Source organism: Elephantulus edwardii, unplaced genomic scaffold, assembly GCF_000299155.1.
Source record: "Elephantulus edwardii isolate Elephantulus edwardi_28Jun2011 unplaced genomic scaffold, EleEdw1.0 scaffold00178, whole genome shotgun sequence".
Taxonomy (NCBI): Eukaryota; Metazoa; Chordata; class Mammalia; order Macroscelidea; family Macroscelididae; genus Elephantulus; species Elephantulus edwardii.
Window position 1 is genome coordinate 6,054,458 of NW_006399928.1, and position 22,287 is coordinate 6,076,744.

The 22,287-nt window shown below is 37.5% G+C and overlaps 1 protein-coding gene across 4 annotated transcripts in view; it reads right to left on the bottom strand.

The window, feature by feature from the left end:
- The window catches only part of PHKA1 (phosphorylase kinase, alpha 1 (muscle)), a 742,463-nt gene that overhangs the window by 660,705 nt on the left and 59,471 nt on the right, over positions 1 to 22,287 (bottom strand). The gene's annotated exons all lie outside the window — the stretch shown is intronic.

The following is a 22,287-nucleotide window of genomic DNA, read 5'->3' on the forward strand; positions in this document are numbered from 1 at the left end:
GAAGCTTCAGAATCCTTGACTCCAGGGAACACTCTGGCTTCACCCTCTCCAGGACAAACATGTTTGTTCTCCTAGCAGTCAATGGTATATTCAACACTCTTCTCCAGCACCACAGCTCAACGGCATCAATCCTCTTTCTATCAGCCCTTTTCACTGTCCAACTCTCTGATGCATAGCACATAATTGCGAAGACTATAGCCCGGTTCAGGCGCACTGTGGTCTCCAGCCTGACATTGTTGCTCTTCAGTACTCTTGAGAGGTCCTTCACAGCTGACTTTCCCAATGCAATTCGTCTCCTGATTTCCTGGCTGCTGTTACCAAGAGCGTTGATTGTGGAGCCAAGTAAATTAAAACTTTTAACTATCTCAATCTCCTCACCATCCATGCTGATGCTGCCAATTGGCCCAGTGGTTAGAATCTTTGTTTTCTTGACATTTAGCTTCAGTCCATATAGGAGGCTGTAGTCCTTGCTCTTCTGCAGCAAGCGCCTCAGGTCCTCCTCCGTTTCAGCAAGCAGGGTTGTGTAATCTGCATAATGCAGATGCCAAATTTATTTTTCAAGGAGACAGAAAAGAAAATTGTCAGGTTTAATTGGAGAGAGAAGAGATCCCAATATACAAAGCACTTCTGAAAAACAAAAATGAAATGGGAGGCATAGCATTCCCTGCCCTCAAAACCTACTACACAGTGGTAGTAACCAAAACAGCATAGTACTGGTACAATGAAGGGCACATAGATCAATGGAACAGAATTGAGAACCGAGAAATGGACCCAGCTATCGACAGGAAAATAAAAATCTATCAAATGACAACCCTTCTTCAGCAAATGGTGTTGGCAAAACTGTACTGCTACCTGCAGAATGTTGAATCAGTATCCACATCTCAACCCATACATAATTATCAACTCAAAGTGGGTCAGAGACCTAGGACTAAAGCCTCAAACCATTAAATTCATCAGAGACAAACTGGAATCAAATTTAGGTAGCTTAGCCTTTGATATAAAGAGAATGCCAAATACAGCCAGAAATTCACAATCTGGAGAGCATAAAATTGATGAATGAGATCTTCTAAAGATTATATGCCTGTGCATATCAAAACATTTTTCCAGTAGAGTGAAAAGAAAACCTACTGATCTGGAAAAAAAATGTCAATACCATTTCAGACAAGAGTTTCATATCAAAAGTTTACAGTATCTTACAGCCCCTCCACAAGAAAAAATACTGATAACACAATTACAAAATGGGAGGAGACATAGAAAGAATTTTCACAGAGGAAGAAGATATTTGGATGGCCAACAGACACATGAAGAAATGCTCAATATCACTGACAAAAAGAGAGTTGAAATCAAAACCACAATGAGATACCATCTCACCCAGTAGCAGAGACAAAGTTTAGCAGGACAAAAAATTATAAATGTTGGAGAGGATGTGGCATGAAACAACTCCTATACACTGTTGGTGGGATTGTAAAATGGTACAACTACTCTGGAAGAATGTTTGGTGTTTCCTCAGAAAGATAAACATAGAAATTCCATATGATGACTGCTTGAAATATACCCCAAGAAAGAGGACTGAGGCACAACTGGAAACTTGTACACTATTGTTTATAACAGCATTATTCACCATTGCAGAACATGGCAACAGCCCAAATGTCCAACCATTTTCGAATGGATTGAGAAATTATGATGTATTCACCTGATGGAATACAGCATGCAGGAACAATGATTTTGTAATTCACTACTTAACTTTGGAGGGACTGGAGAGCATTATGCTAAATAAACTAACTCAGAACCATATAGACAAATACTGTATGAGACCATTATTGTAGAACATGTATGAAGATCCAAGGGGGGGGAAGATGGAGAACAGAGGAGCGAAGATGGACCCAGGGTGAGGAGGGCAGTTAATCATAGGGTTGCAAAACTTGATGGTTGGAGGGAGGGTTGTGTAAAGGAAATGGGAAAGATCCAGTATGAAGACAATGTATATGAACTTTGTAAGTAAACCAGTTTAAAAATAAAATTTTATTCAAAATAAAACAAAAAGCTAACTCAAGGTGAATCAAGGGCCTATGAGTAAAACCAAAGAATATAAATTTAATTAGAGAAAAGCTTGGAAGAACTCTAGAAGCCCTAATCCACAGTATGAACAGTCTTCTAAGCATAATGAAAACCTATAACTAGGAGAGAACAAAATAGGTAAATGAGACCTTCTAAAAATCAAATGTACATAAAAAAACTTTTCCCATAAAGTAAAGAGGAAAGTCACACACTGGGGAAAAGAATATGTTGATAAGTGACTCCTATCTAAAATTTATAGAATATTCCAGCACCTCAACAAGAAAAAGGTAAATAATCCAGTATCAAAATGGGCACAGGATATGAATAGATACTTCACCAAATAAGGCATTCAGATGGCAATAAAACACATGAAGAAATGTTCAAAATCTCTAGCTCTAACAGAGATGCAAATAAAAACAACTATGAGATATCATCTCACCCCAGTAAAATTGCAATGTTCACCAGAGCAGTAAACAATGCATTTTGGTGAAGTGGTGAAGAAATTGACATCCTTATTCACTGTTGGTGGAAGTGTAAAATGGTGTGATCACTATAGAAGGTGGTCTAGTGCTTTTTCAAAAATGTGAAAATAAAAATACCATTTGACTCAGCAATTCCAATACACAGGAATATACCCTCAAGAAACCAGAGCAACCACTCAAATAGATATATTGCTGTGTTATTCACAATGGCAAAGAGATGGAAGTAACCCAAGTGCCAATCAAGAAGTGAATGAATAGAAAAATTGTGTATCTTCACACTATAGGATATCATGCAGCACTGAAACCCAAGGGTCTCATAAAATATTACACAACATGTGTGACCCTGGAGGAAATTTGCTAAGTGAAATATTTCCGTCATAAAAGAACGCATACTGCATAATGCCACTATTATAAAACAAGGCTGACATGGGGATTGGGCGGAAACTAAGAAAACAGGTTATAAATAATGAACACTGCATTGGAACAGATGAAGGAAAGAACTGTTTAAAAGGAATATATGATTAGACATTATATGTATGAAACAGTTCAGAATAAAAGATGCATATCAAGTGCACTGAGGGAGGGCAGAGGGGAAACTAGACAACAATGAATTTTTTTTATCAAAAAGAGAACTGGAGTTTTTAGGAAAGAAAATGTGCAATAATGAATGAATTAAAAAATCCAACTTTTTTGTAAACTTGTTAAAATCACAATAAAGGAAAAAAGAACACAGAAGAAGAAAAAATTGGAATAAATAAAAAATTCAATAGCCAATCTCAAGAGGAAATACTTGGGAACAATTCTAACTAGAGACACAAAAGACCTATACAAAGAAAATTATAAAACTTTACTACAAGAAACAAAAATGATCTGGAGAAATAGAGGAATATAGCATGATCACGTATAGGAAGACTCAATACTGTGAAAATGACAATTCTACCAGAGGTATTCTACAAATTGAATGGAATCCCAATACAGATACCAATTCCATTTTTAATAAGATGGAAAAGCAATTTCCAATTATATCTGGGTTGGAAAGAGATGATAAGTGTGCAAAGCACCACAGAAAAAAAGAGGAACAAGGCAGGAGGCATCACACTCCTTGATATCAAGTTCTACTACATAGCCATGGTGGTGGTCAAGACATCAAGGTACTGGGACAGTGACAGAAACATAGATCAATGGAATAGAATTGAGAACCCTACCTCATCTCCCTACGGTTAATTAATTTATAACAAGGAGTTGAAATCTGTGAAATGGGGAAACAAGACACAGAGGATGCAGTCAACACAGTACTGGGGGGAAAAAACAGAAAAGCATGAAGATGCAATCCAGAATATTAAGACTGAATTGGTATTCGATTTGCTGGTGAGAAAAAAAAAATAGAATTGAGGAAATGAAACAGAGAGTCAGTGAGCTGGAAGACAAGAAACTCACTGGAAACATACTAGAAGAAAAGTCAGAGGTAAGATGTAAAGAAAATTAAGAAAACATTAGAATCATTTGATTTGATATCAAAACTAACAACATATGCATGACTGGAATTCCAGAACATAGGAGTGATAAGAAAGTCACTGGGAAAATTGTGGAAGAAGTACGAGAAGAGAATTTTCCAGGTATTTTGAAGAATGGTAAAATCCACACTCAAGAAGCATGGTGAAAACCAAATAACTGGACACAAAAAGAAAGAGAATACGCCATCCCCTTTTCCTTATGACTCAGGGTGAAGTCTCTCTCAGGGAGGAGTGATAGGGAATGGCAAAGGACACACTGACAAAGAAGATTAATCAGAACTGGCTTTGACAAGCACTGTGGCATTTGGACAAGAACAAACTGGGAGGAGGGTAGAGAGAATAGTGCAACAATGAATGAATGGAAACCCAAAATCTCTGTAAATGTTTATGAAAATTAATAAAATATAGAAAAAAATTTAAAAAAAAGAAAAACATCAAGACATATCATGGTCAAATTCTCCAAATAAAAGGAAAAGGATAGAATACTGAAAGCAGCACATGGAAAAACAAAGAGTCACCTACAAAGGGGAACCAATTAGATTGAGCTCTGATTTCGCAGCAGAAACCATGTGATCTAGAAGACAATGGTACAACATATACAGAAAGTCGAAAGAAAACAATTTCCTGTCAAGGATCCTATACCCAGCAAAGCTCTCCATAACATATAAAGGAGAAATTAGATCCTTTGTAAGAAAGAAGGAATTTCAGGACTATGTAAAAATAAAACCAAAATTACAAGAAATTTTAAGTGTAGTGCTTCAAATGGAGACACCAAAGGAAAGTAGATGGACCATGGTAACCAGAAATACACAAGAGAAAAAGAAACATAGCAAAATGGAAATGGTAAAACGTGGCCTGACAATAATCACACTGAATATGAATGGTCTAAGTGTATCAATTAAAAGAAAAAGAGTGGCACAATGGATAAACAAACAAAGCCCATCAATAAGTTGCCTACAAGAGACACATATAAAAAATGAAGAGAAAGACTCTAAATCAAAGGCTGGGGGGGAATCAATCAAATGGCAACCACAAAAAAAGCACGAATCTCTGATAAAATAGACTTCAGAATGAAAATTAACATAAAGATAAGAAAGGGCATTACATACTAATTAAAGGCATAAAGAAGACATAACTGTAGTTGACATTTATGCACCAAATGATAAACCTGCAAAATACATAAAACAATGGCTAGCAGAATTGAAGAAAGAAATAGATAGCAACACAATAGCGGTAGGAGATTTCAACACACCACTATCACCAAAGGATAGGTCAACTCAAAAAAAGGTTAGTAAAGAGGCAGAACTATATAATCAGCCAACTCGATCTTGTGGATGTATTTAGGGTACTGCACTCAACTAAAACTCAATTCACTTTCTTCCCAAGTACACCTGGTACATTCTCTATAATAGATCATATACTAGGACACAAAGCAAGCCTCAACAAATTAAAAAACACTGAAATAATACAAAGGATCTTCTCAGACCACAGTTCCATAAAACTAGAAATTAACCACCAGAGAGTAAAGCTTACAAAACCATCCATATGGAAATTAAATAACTCTTTGCTAGAGCACAATTTTGGTCTAAAAGAAATAAAGAATGACATAAAAATGTTTCTTGACACAAATGAAAATGAAAAAAAAACATACTAAAACCTCTGGGATGCAGCTAAGGCAGTCTTCTGGGAGTAGTTCATAGCAATAGGCACACAAATGAAAAAGAAAGATAGAAAAAAAATTCAATGATCTAACTCAACACCATCATTATCTAGGGGGAAAAAAACCCCACAGAACAACCATTTAATCCTACAGTCTCTAGAAGAAATGAAATTATCAGGACAAGAACTGAAATCAGTGAGATAGAAAACAGAAGAACAATTGAAATAATCAATAAGACCAGGAGCTGGTTTTTTTAAAAGGTCAAAAAAATTGACAAACCACTGGCAAACTTAATAAAAGAAAAAAAGGAGAAGACACAGGCAACTTAAGAAATTACAGAGATAACATCACAACAGAACCAGATGAAATTTAATCAATAGTATTGGAATATATGAAAAGCTATACTCAGATACATTAAAAAAACTTAATGCACACCCATGTTTCTTGCAGCTTTGTTCACAATAGCAAGGAGTTGGAAACAACCTAAGTGCCCATCAACAAAGGAATGGACAGAGAAGCTGTGGCATATTCATACAATGGAATACTATGCTGCATTGAAAAACAAGGAACTCATGCAATATTATTCAAAATGGGTGACTCTGGAGGACATTATGCTGAGTGAAGTATCTCAGTCACAAAAGGACAAATATTGCATGGTGCCACTGTTGTAAAACAGGACTGACCTTGGGGTTGGGGAGAGACTGAGAAAGATGGGTTCAATAATGTATACTGCATTGAAACAGATGAGGGAGAAAACTGTTTAAAAGGGATATGTGATTAGTTATTTTTGTCATGACAGGAGTCTAGAGCAAAGGCTACATGGTGGAGTGGACCTGGTGGAGGGTTTGTAAAACAATGAAAAAATTTTTCTTTTACTTTTCCAAGAGGGTAGTGTATTAGGGGGGAGAGGCGTGGGTGGGGAGAAAAGTGCAACAATGAATGAATGGAAATCCAAAGTCTCTGTAAATTTTTACTGAAATGAATAATAAATTTTTAAAAAAACTGAGAGGAAATGGACAAATTTCTTGATACTCATGCCCTACCCATATTGACCCAGGCAGATGTAGAGCACTTAAATAGACCCATCACAAAATAAGAAATTGAAAGGTCATAACAAGACTTCCCCATTAGTTTTTACAAGTGTCTTTATAAAAAATTTTTTCTTATTAATTTTAATCAAAGTTTACAGAGACTTATGGTTTCCAGTCATTTATTATTGCACTTTTCTTCCTCCCTACCCCCTCTTCCCCAATTCACTCTTCTCTTTGAAAAGAAAAACTCTTTCACTGTTATGCAATCCCTCCCGCCATATCCACTCCACAATGCAGCCTTTACTCTGGAATTCTGTAATGACAAGAACAGCCATTCATATAACCCTTTTAGACAATTCTCTCCCTCATCTGTTTCAAGGCAATATACATCATTCCTTCCCTTCTTTTTTGTCTTCCTTCAACCCCAATGCCAGTTCTGTTTTACAACAATGACCCTATGCAATATTTGTCCTTTTTTGACTGAGATATTTCACTCAACATAATGTCCTCCAGGAAACCATAACTGCCACCTAAGCAGATATATGCTCACCAATGTTTATTGTGGTTTTGTTTGCAATAGCAAAGATCTTGAGACAACCCAAGTGCCCATCAACAAATGAATGGATAGAGAAGCTCTGGTATATTCACACAATGGAATACTACGCTGCATGGAAAAACAAGGAACTCATGCAATATTATTCAAAATAGGTGATCCTGGAGGACATTATAGTGTCTTTTTATTTTCTATGACTGAAGGAATTGATCATCTGTTTGGAACTACTGTCTTTGAAGCTGACAGAGTACCTTATTAACTCCTAAGATTCTATTTCTCTAAACAACAACATTTATTCAGAGCATGAGATCACAGTGGACTTTGTAAATGGCCCTTTATATTTTAGTTTTACAAATCAAAGCCCAGGGTATTGTAACTAGAATAAAGCAGGACAGATTCTTTTATTTTGTTAAATTATGTTCTATATTATACAAAACGAATTGAAATAAATTCTGAACTTTATTCCCTTTACTATTCAGCGAAAATGATAAGCACTCAAATCAAGATGCCATTATGAAGTTTTTAGATATTGTAAAATTGAGGATCTGTAAAGCCTCTAGAGAAGAAAGAAAAATTCATAGAGGAAATACAAAGTATTAAAATGTCCTTAGAGTTCTCAGTAACAATATTGAAAACTAAAAGACAATTGAGTGATGTCTTCATAATTATGAGGATAACTGATACTTTACCTAGAAGTGTATACACTTTTCTAAAATTCCATATGACAAAAAATCAAATAAAAATATTTTCATAAACAAATCACTTTAAAAATTCTTTCATGTACTATATATTAAGGGAGTTCTGGTAGTCTAATGGCAAGAAGCTGCGCTACACTCTCAAGGGCAAGTGGTTCGAGGCCAGCAGCTGTTCCATGAGAGAAGCATGGGCAATCTCCTCCCATGTGATTAACTGCCTCTGAAAACCCAGTAGAGGGTCAGCTATGTATTGATTCCAACTCAACAGTACACAACAACAACTATATATTATGCTGAAAAACATGGAAAACATCATTAGAATCGACACTTATTTTGTACAGAATAGCTAACACATACTTGACTGCAGGTAAGGAGTGAGTCCTTCTCAATGTTGGATGGAGGTCAGTTCTGCATTATTTTGGTTGGCCGGAAGCCTTTTGTTGGAGCCAGTGAGAGCCTGGTGAATAATGGTCCTGGGGTCTTTTCAAATTTGTGTGGCCTTGGAGGTGTGAGTCCTTGTCTGTCTTGGATGGGGGTCGACTCTAGATTGTTCTGGTTGGCCGAAAGCCTCTTGTTGGAGCCAATGAGAGCCTGGTGCGCAGGCCTGGTGTCTTTTATTTTAATTGTGATTTAGCACTGTTCTGTCATTTCTTCGTATTGAGGTAACTTTAGATTGATATGATACTGAATGATGTGTCATTGGTCTGTCAAATGCCATAATGGTTACACATGGTTGACAATGTTTGGTAGAGCTCACAGATTAGGACAGGCTTGGAAGCAGGAATGGCATCCACTTCCTAAATATGCCTGTGGAAACTCTATGAACTTAGAGAAAGGACAATAATTATAGAAAAAGGTTGCGGCCTTTTGTTTATAAGGTCAGTACTAGATGGCACTTAACAACAACAACAACAACAACAACATATAATTCCAAGCCCTTTTCTCCATTTTGGACTTGGATGAAACAGCTGGACTCTGTAAGATGGTGCTCTTGTTTTGGTTGAGGATCTGTGTGGATTGTTTGGTTTTTTTATTTAAGCCTCTTGTTTAGAGTCAACAAAACCTCCTGGAAGACACTTGCATTTAAGGCCAAGCCCTTGTCTCCATTTTGGAGACTGGGTGAAGTGGCTGGACACTGTAAGATGAGCACTGTTGTTTTGGTTGAGGGTCAATGTGGAATGTTTGGTTGTTTTTTAATTTAAGCCTTCTGTTTAGGGTCAACAAGACCTCCTGGAGGGCCGTTGTATTTAAAAGTTTGGCTTGAGGGATTATATTTTAATCCCTTGTTACTCTAATTTGGAGGAACAATCTTCTAAGTCATATAGCACTCTTCTGTCAATTTGCTGTGCTGAGGTAATCTGGATTTGCTGTGACCCTAAGCCTTGTGCCATAATGCCATAATGGCTGCCCATGGTGGACAGTTTTTGGTGGCGCTCCCAGTTTAAGACAGGTTTGGAAGCAGGAGTGGCATTCACTTCCTAAACCACATGCCTCTGGAAACTCTATGAACTTGGATAAATAATAGTTATAGAAAGGCTTTAGGTCTTTAGGCCTTTTGTTCATAGAATCACATTGAGTCATGCATGACTAGACAGCAATCAACAACAACAACATAAGAAAAGTCCAGGAACAGATAGCTTCACAGCTGAATTCTACCAAACTTACACAAAAGATCTATCATCAATCTACTTAAATTATTTCCAAAAATAGAAAAAGAAGGAATACTCTGAGACATTCTATAAAGCAAGCATAACCCTAATATGAAAACCAGACGAATATATCTCTCATGAATATAGACCCAAAAATTCTTAACAAAGTCCTAGCCAATAGGATCCAAAGCACAACAAAAAATAATTCACCATGACCAAGTGGTATTCATAACAGGTATGCAAGGATGGTTCAACATAAGAAAAACAATCAATGTAATTCACCATATTAACAAAGCAAATAATAAGAACCACATGATCTTAGCAATTGATGCAGAAAAGGTATTTGATAAAATCCAACACCCGTTCCTGATAAAAACTCTCAGCAAAATTGGAATAGAAGGGAATTTCCTCAAAATAGTGAATAGTATATATGCAAAACCAAGGGCCAATATCATTCTCAATGGAGAATGACTAAAAGCATTTTCCTTGTGAACAGGGACTAGGCAAGGATGCCCACTGTCACCACTTCTATTCAATATTGCATTGGAAGCATATGCTGGGGCAAAAAGACAAAAAAGGAAATAAAAGATAGGCAAAGAGATGGTTAAACTGTTACTGTATGCAGATGATATCATAGTATACACAGAAAACCACAAAGACTAAACAAAAACACTGTTAGAGGTAATAGACCAATTTACTAAAGTGGCAGGCTATAAGATCAATGTAAAAAAATCAGTGGTATTTCCTGTACAATAACAAAGAGAACTTTGAGAAGGAAATTAAGAAAACAACATCACTTACATTAACCAACCACAAATTAAGATACTTGGGAGTGAACCTAACTAAGACACAAAAGACCTGTACAATTAAAACTACAGAACATTTTTGTGAGACACAATAAAAGACCTAAAGAAATGAAAAAATGTGCCCTCTTCATGGATTATTGTTGTTGAATGCTGTCGACTTCATGGATAGAAAGACTCAATATAGTGAAAATTGCAATCTTACTAAAAGCAATCTACATGTTCAATACAATCCCAAAACAGATACTAAAATCATTTTTCAAGGAGATTGAAAGGGAACTTATTAAGTTTATTTGGAGAGTAAAGAGATCTCTGAATAAGCAAATCACTTCTGAAAAACAAAAATGAAGTGGGAGGTATAGTACTCCCTGACTTCAAAACCTACTACACATTGATAGTAACCAAAACAGCACGGTAGTGGCACAGTGACAGGTACATAAACCAGTGGAACAGAATTGAGAACCCAGAAATGGACTCAGGTATCTATGGTCAAGTAATATTCAACAAGGAAATAAAACATATCAAACGGGAAAATGATGACCTCTTCAACAAATGGTGCTGGCAAAATTGGACTGCTTCCTGCAGAAAGTTGAAACCGGACCCACATCTCACACCATACATTTGGGGGGGGGTGCACGGAGAAAGGTGTGATAAATAATGTATACTGCATTGAAACAGATGAGGGACAGAACTGTTTAAAAGGGATATATGATTAGATATTATTGTTATGACAGGAATCCAGAACAAAGGTAGCATAGTGGAGTGGACTTGGGGGGGGAGGGATTGAATAACAATGAAATAATTTTTTCTTTTACTTTTTAAAAAAAAAGTGAATTGGGGGAGGGGTGGGCAGAGAGAAAAGTGCAACAATGAATGAATGGAAATCCAAAGTCTCTGTAAACTTTCACTAAAATTATAAAAATGGGGGGGGAATCAACTCAAGATGGATCAGAGACCTAGGACTAAAGCCCAAAACCATAAAATTCATCAAAGACAAACTGGGATCAAGCTTAGATGGCTTAGTTTATGATATAAAGAGAGTGCCAAATACAGCTAGAAATGCTCAATCTGGAAAGGATAGAATTGATGAATGAGAATCAAATTCTAAGAATCAAATCCCTGTGCACATCAAAACACTACTCCAACAGGATAAGAAGGAAGCCTATTAACTGGGGAAAATATTTGACAATGATAAAGTATTTATAGAATAATTGAGCACTTCAACAAGAAAAAGGTAAAAAAAAATCACAAAAATGGGCACAAGATATGAACAGATACTTTATTAAAGAAGACATATAAATGTCAAACAAACCCATGAAGAAATGTTCAAAATCTCTAGCTATCAGAGAGATGTAAATCAAAACAAATTTTAGATATCATCTCGCCCCAGAAACAATAGCAAAATTCACCAAGGTAAAAAACAATGAATGCTGGTGGGGTTGCAGAAAGATTAGAACTCTTATTCACTGCTGGTGGGAAATTTAAAATACTAAAACTACTGTGGAAGGCAGTCTGGTGCTTTCTCAAAAAGTTGGAAATAGAAATATCATTTGATCCAACAATTCCATTAGTGTGAATAAACCCTAAAGAAACCAGATTTGCAATTAAAACAGGTGTTTGCACACCCTTGCTTATTGCTGCATTATTCACAATAGCAAAGACACGGAAGCAGCTCAAGTTCTCAAGAACAAATGAATGGATATAAAAACTGTGGTACATTCACACAACTGAGTATTATGTAGCTTTGAAAAACAATGAACTCATAAAACATTATACGACATGGGTGAGCATGGAAGACATGCTAGTGAAATAGCTTGCTCACAAAAGGACTATTACTGCATAATAACGCTGTTTTAAATTAGATTGGCAAAGTGGGCTAAGGGAAGAATATGAAAAGAGTGGGTAGTTAATGAACACTGGACTGGAATAGATGAGAGGAAGAACTGTCTGAAAGAAATGTAAGATTGTTGTTGTTATATGTCATTTTGTCACTTGTGACTCATAGGGACCCTATGCACAAGAGCCCTAAACACCGTTCTATTCTGTGCCAACCTAGCCATCTCAAGCGCACTCATTCCCACAACTTCAGTCACAGAATCGACCCATCTCATAGAAGGTCTTCCCCTCCTGCGCCGACCCTCCACTATGCCAAACATGATGTCCCTCTCCAAGGACCAGTCCCTCCTTGCAACATGCTCAAAGTATGTCAGACGGAGCTTCAGAATCCTTGACTCCAAGGAGCAGTCCAGCTTCACCTTCTCTAGGACAAACCTGTTTGTTCTCCTAGCAGTCCATGGTACATATTCAACACTTTTCTCCAGCACCACAGCTCAAAGGAATCAATTCTCTTTCTATCATCCCTATTCACTGTCCAACTCTCTGATGCATAGCACGTAATTGCTAAGACTATAGCCCGGATCTGGCGCACCTTAGTCTCCAGCCTGATGTCGTTGCTCTTCAGTACTCTGGAGAGGTCCCTCACAGCTCACTTTCCCAATGCAATTCGTCTCTTGATTTCCTGGCTGCTGGTACCAAGAGTGTTGACTGTGGAGCTAAGTAAACTAAAACTGTTAACTATCTCAATCTCTTCACCATCCGTACTGATGCTGCCAATTGGCTCAGTGGTGAGAATCTTTGTTTTCTTGATGTTGAGCTTCCAACCATATAGGAGACCGCAATCCTTGGCCTTCTGCAGCAAGCGCTTCAGGTCCTCCTCAGTTTCAGCAAGCAGGGTTGTATCATCTGCGTAACTCAGGTTGTTGATGACTCTTCCACCAATCCTGATGCCACATTCCTCGTCATGTAGCCCAGTGTCTCGGATGATCTGTTCTGCATACAGATTGAAAAGGTATGGAGACAGAATACATCCCTGACGGAACCCCTTCTTGATTTTGAACCATGTAGTGTCTCCTTGCTCTGTTCTGACGACTGCCTCTTGGTCCAAGTATAGGTTTCGCATTAGCACAATCAAATGCTCTGGGATTCTCAGAGTCAGGCACAGCTTGTTGTGATCCACACTGTCAATAGCCTTGCATGGTCAATGAAGCACAGATAGACATTCTTCTGGTATTCTTTGTTTTCTGCCAAGATCCATCTAACATTAGCTGTAATATCCCTAGTACCTCTTCTAAATCCAGCCTGCACATCTGGCAGTTGTCTGTTGACACATTGCTCCAAACGTTTTTTAATAATTTTCAGCAGAATCTTGCTTGTAGGTGATATTAATGCCATTGTTCGATAATTTTTGCATTCTGTTAAGTCACCTTTCTTTGGAATGGGAGCAAATATCGATCTTTTCCAGTCAGTCGACCAGCTGGCTGTCCTCCAAATTTCTTGGCACAACTTAGTGAACACTTCCAAGGCAGTGTCTGTCTATTGAAATATGTCAATTGGTATGCCGTCAGCTCCTGGTGCCTTGGCTTTTGCCAATTCCTTCAGAGCAATTTGAACTTCCTCCTTCACCACCATAGGCTCTTGCTCACATGTTATTTCATGAAATTCTTCTGTGTCAGCCAATTCCTTCTGATACAGTGACTCTGTGTACTCCTTCTATCTTCTCTTATTACTTCCTGGATCATTTAACATTCTACCCAAATTATCCTTAAGTATTGCCACCTGTGGCTTGAATAGAAGATTAAGCATTATATATATGACAACACTCTGGAACAAGAAATGCATAACAAAGTGGACTAGGGAGGGTGATGGAAGGGAGAGGGAAGAAAATGTGCAACAATGAATGAATGAAACCCAACCTTTTTGTAAAACTTTCATTAAAACAATTTTAAAAATCTAGAGAAACAAGGCTTATAAGTTAGCATTCTAAATATCTATGTTCCAGTGCTTTTAGAAAGTAGTTTTCTAGGGAGCTCTGGTGGCCTAGTAGTGAGAAGCTGCACTGCAATCCCAGAAGTATGTGGTTCAAATCCACCAGATGCTTTCCTGGAGAAGGAGGGGCAATCTCCCCCTGTACCAGCCAGATCTGATTTGATGGTACACACACACAAAAATAAGAAAATAATTTTTTTTAAAAAAAGTAATTTTCTACATATAAAGGATTTTCTATTCATAGGTAGTCCCCAAGTTACATATGATTAATTCCTTAGGGTATTTTTTAAAAAAATTTTAGGTAAATCAGAACAGGAGCATATAGTTCATATGAATGAAGGAAAGTGTGAAACACAAGGTAAATGAAATTGTATCCAAAGCAATAAAAATAAAAATGAGAAAATATTCCTCAATTTGAATTCACACGTATTTTTTTTAGAATTACCACATACATATTAGTGAAAGATATTGGGTTGTAGTTTTCTAGTAGTGTCTTTGTTTAAAGGAGCTCTGGTGTCCCAGTGGCAGGAATTTGAGCTGCCAACCCAAAGGCATGGGGTTCGAATTCACCAGCTTCTCTTCAGGAGAAAGAGGAGCAATCTACTCTTGTGTGATTTGCAGTCTCCAACAACCCACTGGAGGATCAGCTGTGAGTCAACTTTGACTTGGCAGCACATATCAAGTGTCTTTGCTTGTCCTTAGTATCAAGGCAATGCTGACCTCATAGAGTAAATTTTCAAGTTTTTACTTGAAAACTTTTTCATTTTTTAAAAGTGTTTGTGATGAAATAACCTTAATTATTCTTTAGATGCTTGAGAGAATTCTCCAGTGTTTTCAGGACAGATGATGAAGTGGCATGTTAGCTATTTATTTCTTGTATTATTTCATTGTCTCTTTAACTGCAGATGAATAGAGACCAATAGTTATATCTTAGATGGCTTTTTATCCTTTTAAGATATAGGACATAAGTTTATAAACCAGTGTTGCCAAGTGACCAAATGATAAAATTTAATAACATCTTGTTTTGAGAGATTTTCTGTCTGAGATTATTATAGACACTGCAGCTTCTTATGTTTGCTGTGTGCATGATATATCACTTTTAACCATTTTATTAATTTATATCTGATTCTAAATGGCTAGAAGAATACATCTAAAAGGGACTACCAGAAAATCAATCTGGATTCAGAAGAGATCATGGCACAAAAGATATTGCTGATGTCAGACCTTGGCTAAAAGCAAAGCATAACAGAAAGATATCTATTTGTGTTTTACTAACTTTGCAAAAGCGTTTGACTATGTTGATCATAACAAACTATGGCCAATATTGAGAAGAATGGAAATCTCAGAACACTTAATTGTGCTCATGTGAAACTTCTACATAGACGAAGAAGCTTTTGACTAAATAGAGCAAAGTAACATTTAATGGTTTGAAATCAGAAAAGGTGTGCATCAGGGCTGTCTTTTGTGCTTATCTATTCTATCTGTAAATTGAGCAAATAATTTGAGAAGTTGAACTATATGAAGAAGAATGGGGCATCAAGATTGAAGGAAGTTTCATCAATAACCTGCATTATGCAGATGACAATCTTGATTGCTGAAAGTGAAGAGGACTTGAAATACTTGCTACATATGTTTAAAGACTACAGCCCCCAATGTGGACTATATCTCAACATCAATAAAACAAAAATCTTCACCACTCAAGCAATAGATGGCTGCATGATAGATGAAGAAAAGAGATTGAAGTTATCAATGTATCATGTAACTTGGATCCCCAATCAACACCCTTGGTACTAGTAGTCAATAAATAAAAAAAAAGTGTTGCATTGGGAAAATCTACTTTCAAAGACCAGTATAAAAAAAGAAAAAGAAAAGAAAAAAGATTTCTCCAAAGTACAAGGAGCAAAGATGTTAGTTTAAAGGCTAAGGTGTACCTGATTCAGGCCATAGTCTTTTCAATTACTTGATATTCATCTGAAAGTTGGACAATGAATAAGGATGACAGAAGAAAAATTAATGCCTTTGAGTGATGGTATTGGAAAAGGGTACTGTATATGTCATGGTCTGCCAAAAGAATGAATGAATAAGTCTTGGATAAAGTGCATTCAGAATGCTCCTTAGAGACAAGGGTAGTGAAACTTATTTTCACATACTTTAGGTATGTTGTTAAGACAGAGCAGTCCTTGAAAAAAGATAACATGCTTGGAAAAGTTGAAGATCAGTGAAGTAGTGGCAGACTCTCAACAAAATTGATTGACACAGTGACTGTATCAATGGGATCAAGTATATCAGAGATGATGAACATGGCACAGGATAATGCAAGGTTCATGGGACAAGGATGAGCAACCCCCTCCCATGTGATTAACTGCCTCTCAAGACCCACCGGAGGGTCAGCTATAGGTCGGTTCTGACTCAGTTGATATACATACAACAACAATAAAAATACACACCATTAACTTGGATATTGTATTTTTATGAAGTCTATCTTTACCTTTTCATTGGATTATTTAATCTCTGAAGATTGCACTGGAGCGTAGAGAAGCCAAAGCACAAGGAAGAATTCAAGATACTAAAGAGCTGAAAAGAAGATTCCAAAAGGCTGCTCGGAATGACAAAGGAAAATACTACAATGAAATGTGCGAGGAACTAGAGTCAGAAAATCAAAAGGGCCGAACTCCTTCAGCATTTCTTAAGCTCAAGGAACTGAAGAACAGATTCAAACCACTGTCACACTTACTCCGATTGCCCCAGTAATTGTGTCATTTCATCTCATCCAGACTCTTCCTCTCTTGCATTGTCTCTCCACCCTTCCAAACATGATGTCTTTGTCCAAGGACTGGCTCATCCTGTCAAAATGCTCAAAGTATATGAGATGAAGCACCAGCAACCAGCAAATCAAAAGACGTATTGCAATGGAAAAGTGTGCTATTAGGAACCTTCCCAGAGTACTGAAGAGCAATGGTGTCACCCTGGAGACTAAGGTGCACCTGATACATAGTCTTTGCAATCACTTGCTATGCATCAGAGAGCTGGACAATGACTAGGGAGGATAGAAGGAGAATTGATGCCTTTGAGGTGTGATGCTGGAGAAGATTATTTAATATACCATGGACTGCTAAGAGAATAAACATTCTGTCAAGGGTTAAACAGGGCTGCTCCTTGGAGGCAAGGATTCTGGGGCTTCGTCTGACATACTTTGGACATATTGCAAGTAGGGACCAGTCCATGGAGAGGGACGTCATCCTTGGGAGGATGGAGGGACAGCACAGGAGAGGAAGACCCTCTATGAAGTGGATTGATTCAGTGACTGGAGTAATTGGGGTGGGTGTGTTGGAGACAATGAGACTGGCACAGGAAAGAACAGGGTTTAGCTCTATTGTACATAGGGTTGCTATGAGTCACAGGCGACTCAACTGCACATTACAACGACAAAACTTTTGTACATCAGGAAGACCTGGTGGTCTACTGGATAAGAAGCTGTACTGTCAATCTAAAGGCATGTGGTTCAAATCCACCAGCTGTTTAAAGGTAGAAAGCTGGGCAAAACTCTCCTGTGTGATTTATACAGCCTCTGAAAAACCACTAGAGAGTCAGTTATGGGTTGGTTCTGACTTGGTACATAATGACAGCAATAAGCACATCAGTATAAATATATTGTTTGTACAACTTATTTCTTAAACCAGTTAAGAGAAGAAAACAGAAGAAATATGCAATTGTATGAAAACTCATAAACAACCTGTGCTACTAAGATGACACAATCTAGCTTGCTGAAATTGAGAGGGACTTGGAGCATTTGCTATGGAAGGTCACGGACTTAAATATGTATTGAAGCTCTCAACGTCAAGAAGACAAAGATTCTCACCACTGAGCCAGTTGGTAGTACTGTGGTAGATGAAGAAAAGATTGTGATTGTTAAAGATTTCAGCTTGCTCAGCTCCATAATCAACACTCTTGGCACCAGCAGTCAGAAAAATCAAAAGACAAATTGCATTAGGAAAATCTGCTTCCAAGGGACCAAAGTGATAAAGAGCAGTGATGTCAGTCTAGAGACTAAGGTGCACCTGATACTAGCCGTGGTCTTTGAAATTACTTGCTATGCTTCAGAGAGCTGGACAATGACTAAAGATGACAGGAGAAAAACGGATGCCTTTGAGTTGTGGTGCTGGAGAAGAGTATTGAACATGTCATGGACTGTCAAGAGAATAAACAAGTCTGTCCTTGAAAGGGTGAAATAAGGCTACTTCTTAGAGGCAAACATTTTGAAGCTTCATTTCATATACTTTGAGCATTTTGACAGGATGAGCCAGTCCTTGGACAAAGACATCATGTTTGGAAGGGTGGAGAGACAATGCAAGAGAGGAAGAGTCTGGATGAGATTAAATGACACAATTACTGGGGCAATCGGAGTAAGTGTGACAGTGAGACTGGATCAGAATAGGGTGAAGTTCACAGCTGGACATAGGATCATTATGAGTCATAGGCAACTCAATGGCAAATAACAACAGACTTTTATATTTACTTTTACTGTGAGTCAATTTTCTGGATAGATTTAAAGTAATGTCTGAAACCATATCTACATTCAGTCTAAAACAAATTCTTTCAGTATTTTTTCCAAAGGATGAGCAATCTCCTTCCATGAGATTAACTGCCTCTGAAAACCTGCTTGAGGGTCAGCTATGGGTCAGCGCCATACTGCTTTCCACAGGGGTTGCACCATTTTACACTCCACCAACAGTGAATAAGGGTTCCAGTTTCTCCACAACCTCGCCAGCATTTATTGCTTGCTGTCCTGTTAAATTTTGCTATTTTGACTGGGGTGAGATGATATCTCATAGTTGTTTTAATTTGCATCTCTCTTAGGGCTAGGGATTTTGAGCATTTCTTCATGTGCTTGTTAGCCATCTGAATGTCGTCTTCAGTGAAGTGCCTGTTCAATAGTGAATAGGAGTCCTGATCTAGGACATCCTTGCATGGTTTCTGTTCACCAAGAGAATGTCTTTACTCTCTCTCCATTGAGAACAATGTTGCCCATTGATTTTTTTTAAAAATATACACTTTTAATTATGCTGAAGAATTTTCCTTCTGTTTCTATACCGTTGAGCATTTCTATCAAGCAATGTTATTTAATTTTGTCAAATTTCTTTTCTGCATCATTTGAGATAGTCATGTGGCATTTTTCATTTGCTTTGTTTTTCTTTTTTCCTTCATTTGCTTTCTTGATTCGTATGACTCACAACTTATCACGGTAGATATCATTTTTATATGATATTGGATTCTATTGTCTAAGATTTTGTTCAGAAGTTTTGCAACTGCATTCATCTGAGGGATATTGGTCTGTAATTTTATTTTTTAGTGGTGGCTTAGCCTGGCTTTGGTATCGAGTTTATGCTTGCTTTATAGAATGAGTTCTGGAGAATTCCACTATTTTCTATCTTCTGAAATAGCTTCTGTAAAACTGGTGTCAGCTTTTTTCTGAATATTTGTCAGAATGCACTGATGAAGCTGTCTAGGCCAGGACTATTTTGTGTTGGAAGTGTTTAATTTCTTCTTTTGTGATGAGTCTATTGCTTCTTTTGTGATAGGTCTACTTTGTGCAATTCCATGTTTGGATCAGTTTTTGAATGATGTTATTTATGTTAATTTGCATTGTTGTCTGCAGCTGTTGATTCTTGGTCTGAAAATTCCATTCAGTATTTTTTGTAAGGTTGGTCTCACTCACTTTTCAGAAATTCTCTTAGTTTTGACTCACCTGTAAATGTCCCAATTCCATTGACATAGTTTAGAGACAATTTTGGGGAGCATATAATTCTTGGTTAGCAGAATTTTGTTTTATTTTTCTTTTTCATCATTTTATCCATGTCATCCAATTGCCTTCTTGCCTGAATTGTTTCTGCTGAGAAATAGGTGCTTATTTTTATTGATTCTCATTTTTCATATTAGGGAAATTTTCCCCCCAGGAAATCTTCAACAATATCATCTGTTATTTTGGGAGGGGTTTTTTGTCTCTTTCTGTTTTAGAATTACAACTACATGCAAGTGATTCTTTTTTATGTTGTACCACATAATTAGAATATTTATTTTCATTCCTTCTTATTTTCTGATTATAAAATTAGTGATATTGAATTATTTATTCTCTAGTTCTGTGCTCCATTTCTTCTTCTTCTGAGGTGTTATCTATTTCTGAAATTTTAGTCTTAACACTCTGAATTTCAATTTGCTATTTATCACTTTCAATTTTCCATTTATGCAGTAGGTCTTGCATAGTTTTGGGGGTTTCCCCCATTATTTTCTGGTTCTGTATTTTTATCACTTTTTATGCTGTATTAACTGATTTGTTGAATGGTTAAAAGTTCTTATTGCATTTAAGATACTGTGGTGATACTGTCTTTGTATTAGTTTGTTTTGATATGTCTTGTTGAGCTGTGCAAAAGTCTTGTGCAGCTTGCCAATTTGATAATTCTTAGCATTTCATCTCCTTTCTTTGTTGAATGTAGCAGACAATGGACAAGTGTGTGCAGATCTTTGTTGTTTTTATAGAGTATTTGAGGGCAGACAGGGCTGATGTTTGTTGCATCTTTTGTTCATCAAGTGGTGCAGGAGGTGGTCTTTACTCTTGCCAGATGCACAAAACTGCAAGAGGTGCATGTGTGGCTGGATAGTGTTGCTATCTGTTGCCAATTGGATAAAGAAAAAGACCTAAAATAAAATTTAAATAAAAACCTTAAAAAAAACATAAACAAGCTTGGAATAAAAATAAAATGGGAGAACTGAAAAAAGTACTAATGGATAAAGATTCAGAATAGAAAGACAATAATGAAGGGAAATAAAATAAGGAAATAAGGGAAGGGAAGAAACTGGCAAAGAAATGGGGAAACTGACAAAAGAAAGAAAAAGCTAAAGAGGAAAAGACAATAGAATAAATGGAAAATTAAAAAACAAATAACAAACAAAAATCCATCAAGTGATGGGAAATAAAAAAGAGGGACCTTGGAGGAGAGTGGACTGGGCACCTGATTGGTGCTCTTGCCACTGCTGTGGTGGGTGGGGGCAAGTTGTCTGTCTTGGCACGGTTTGTCCACCAATATACCTGAAGGTTGGGGTCAGCATGCTCAGTCCTATCAGAATTTACGGGTACTTGAGAGAAACCTGAGTGCTCAAGATATGAGCATGGCCACAGACATGGTGGTCTAGGGGTTATTGATGAAAGGTACACCCATCCTGGGATGGAGTTTTTGTTAGTCTCAGAGTAGCCTAGAGTAATTAACCTAGCTAGGATATAGTCTTTTACAGTACAGGGGATGAATGCAGGCACAATAGCTAGGACAAGACGGCCAGCATGAACCAAACCACATTACACAAAGTATGCACTGCTCCAAATGTGACCATGGTGTGTCTTGAGCAGAGAATTCAAAAGTATTCTCAAGTAGAGGCAAGGCCTCCATTCAGAAGTGATACCACTCCACTAATCCAGGAGTGACTGCAGGCTAGGCATGGCACAATCTGCAGACTCTAGCAGGGAGTCTCTACATTTAGAGCACCGCATACACTTGCTATGCCATATCCAAAATGGTGCAGGCTTGGCTCCAGGTGGAGCTAGGATGGAAGAGACTGCCAGCACCCTGATAAGTTGCAGGGAGAAAGAAAGCAACTTTCCTGATCTCCAGAAGGGTATAAGGAACAAAGAAGAAGATTGCATCTTCCTTGTCATCAGTCAGCTTCCAACGTGATTACCAATGCAATCCTGGGTTCCTATTTCATCCAGATAGTTATCCAAAATGGCCATGAAAATGGAACAAGATGTGTCAGAGGAGCCTGTGTTTGGAGCTGATCATATAACAACAGATGGATTGTTGTTGTTGTTATGTGCCGTCGAGTCGTTTGCGACTCATAGCGACCCTATGTACAACAGCCCTAAACCCTGCTCTATCCTATGCCAATCGCATTGCCTCTGACACACCCATCCCGATTACCCCAGTCACTGAATTAATCCACCTCATAGAGGGTCTTCCCCTCCTGCGCT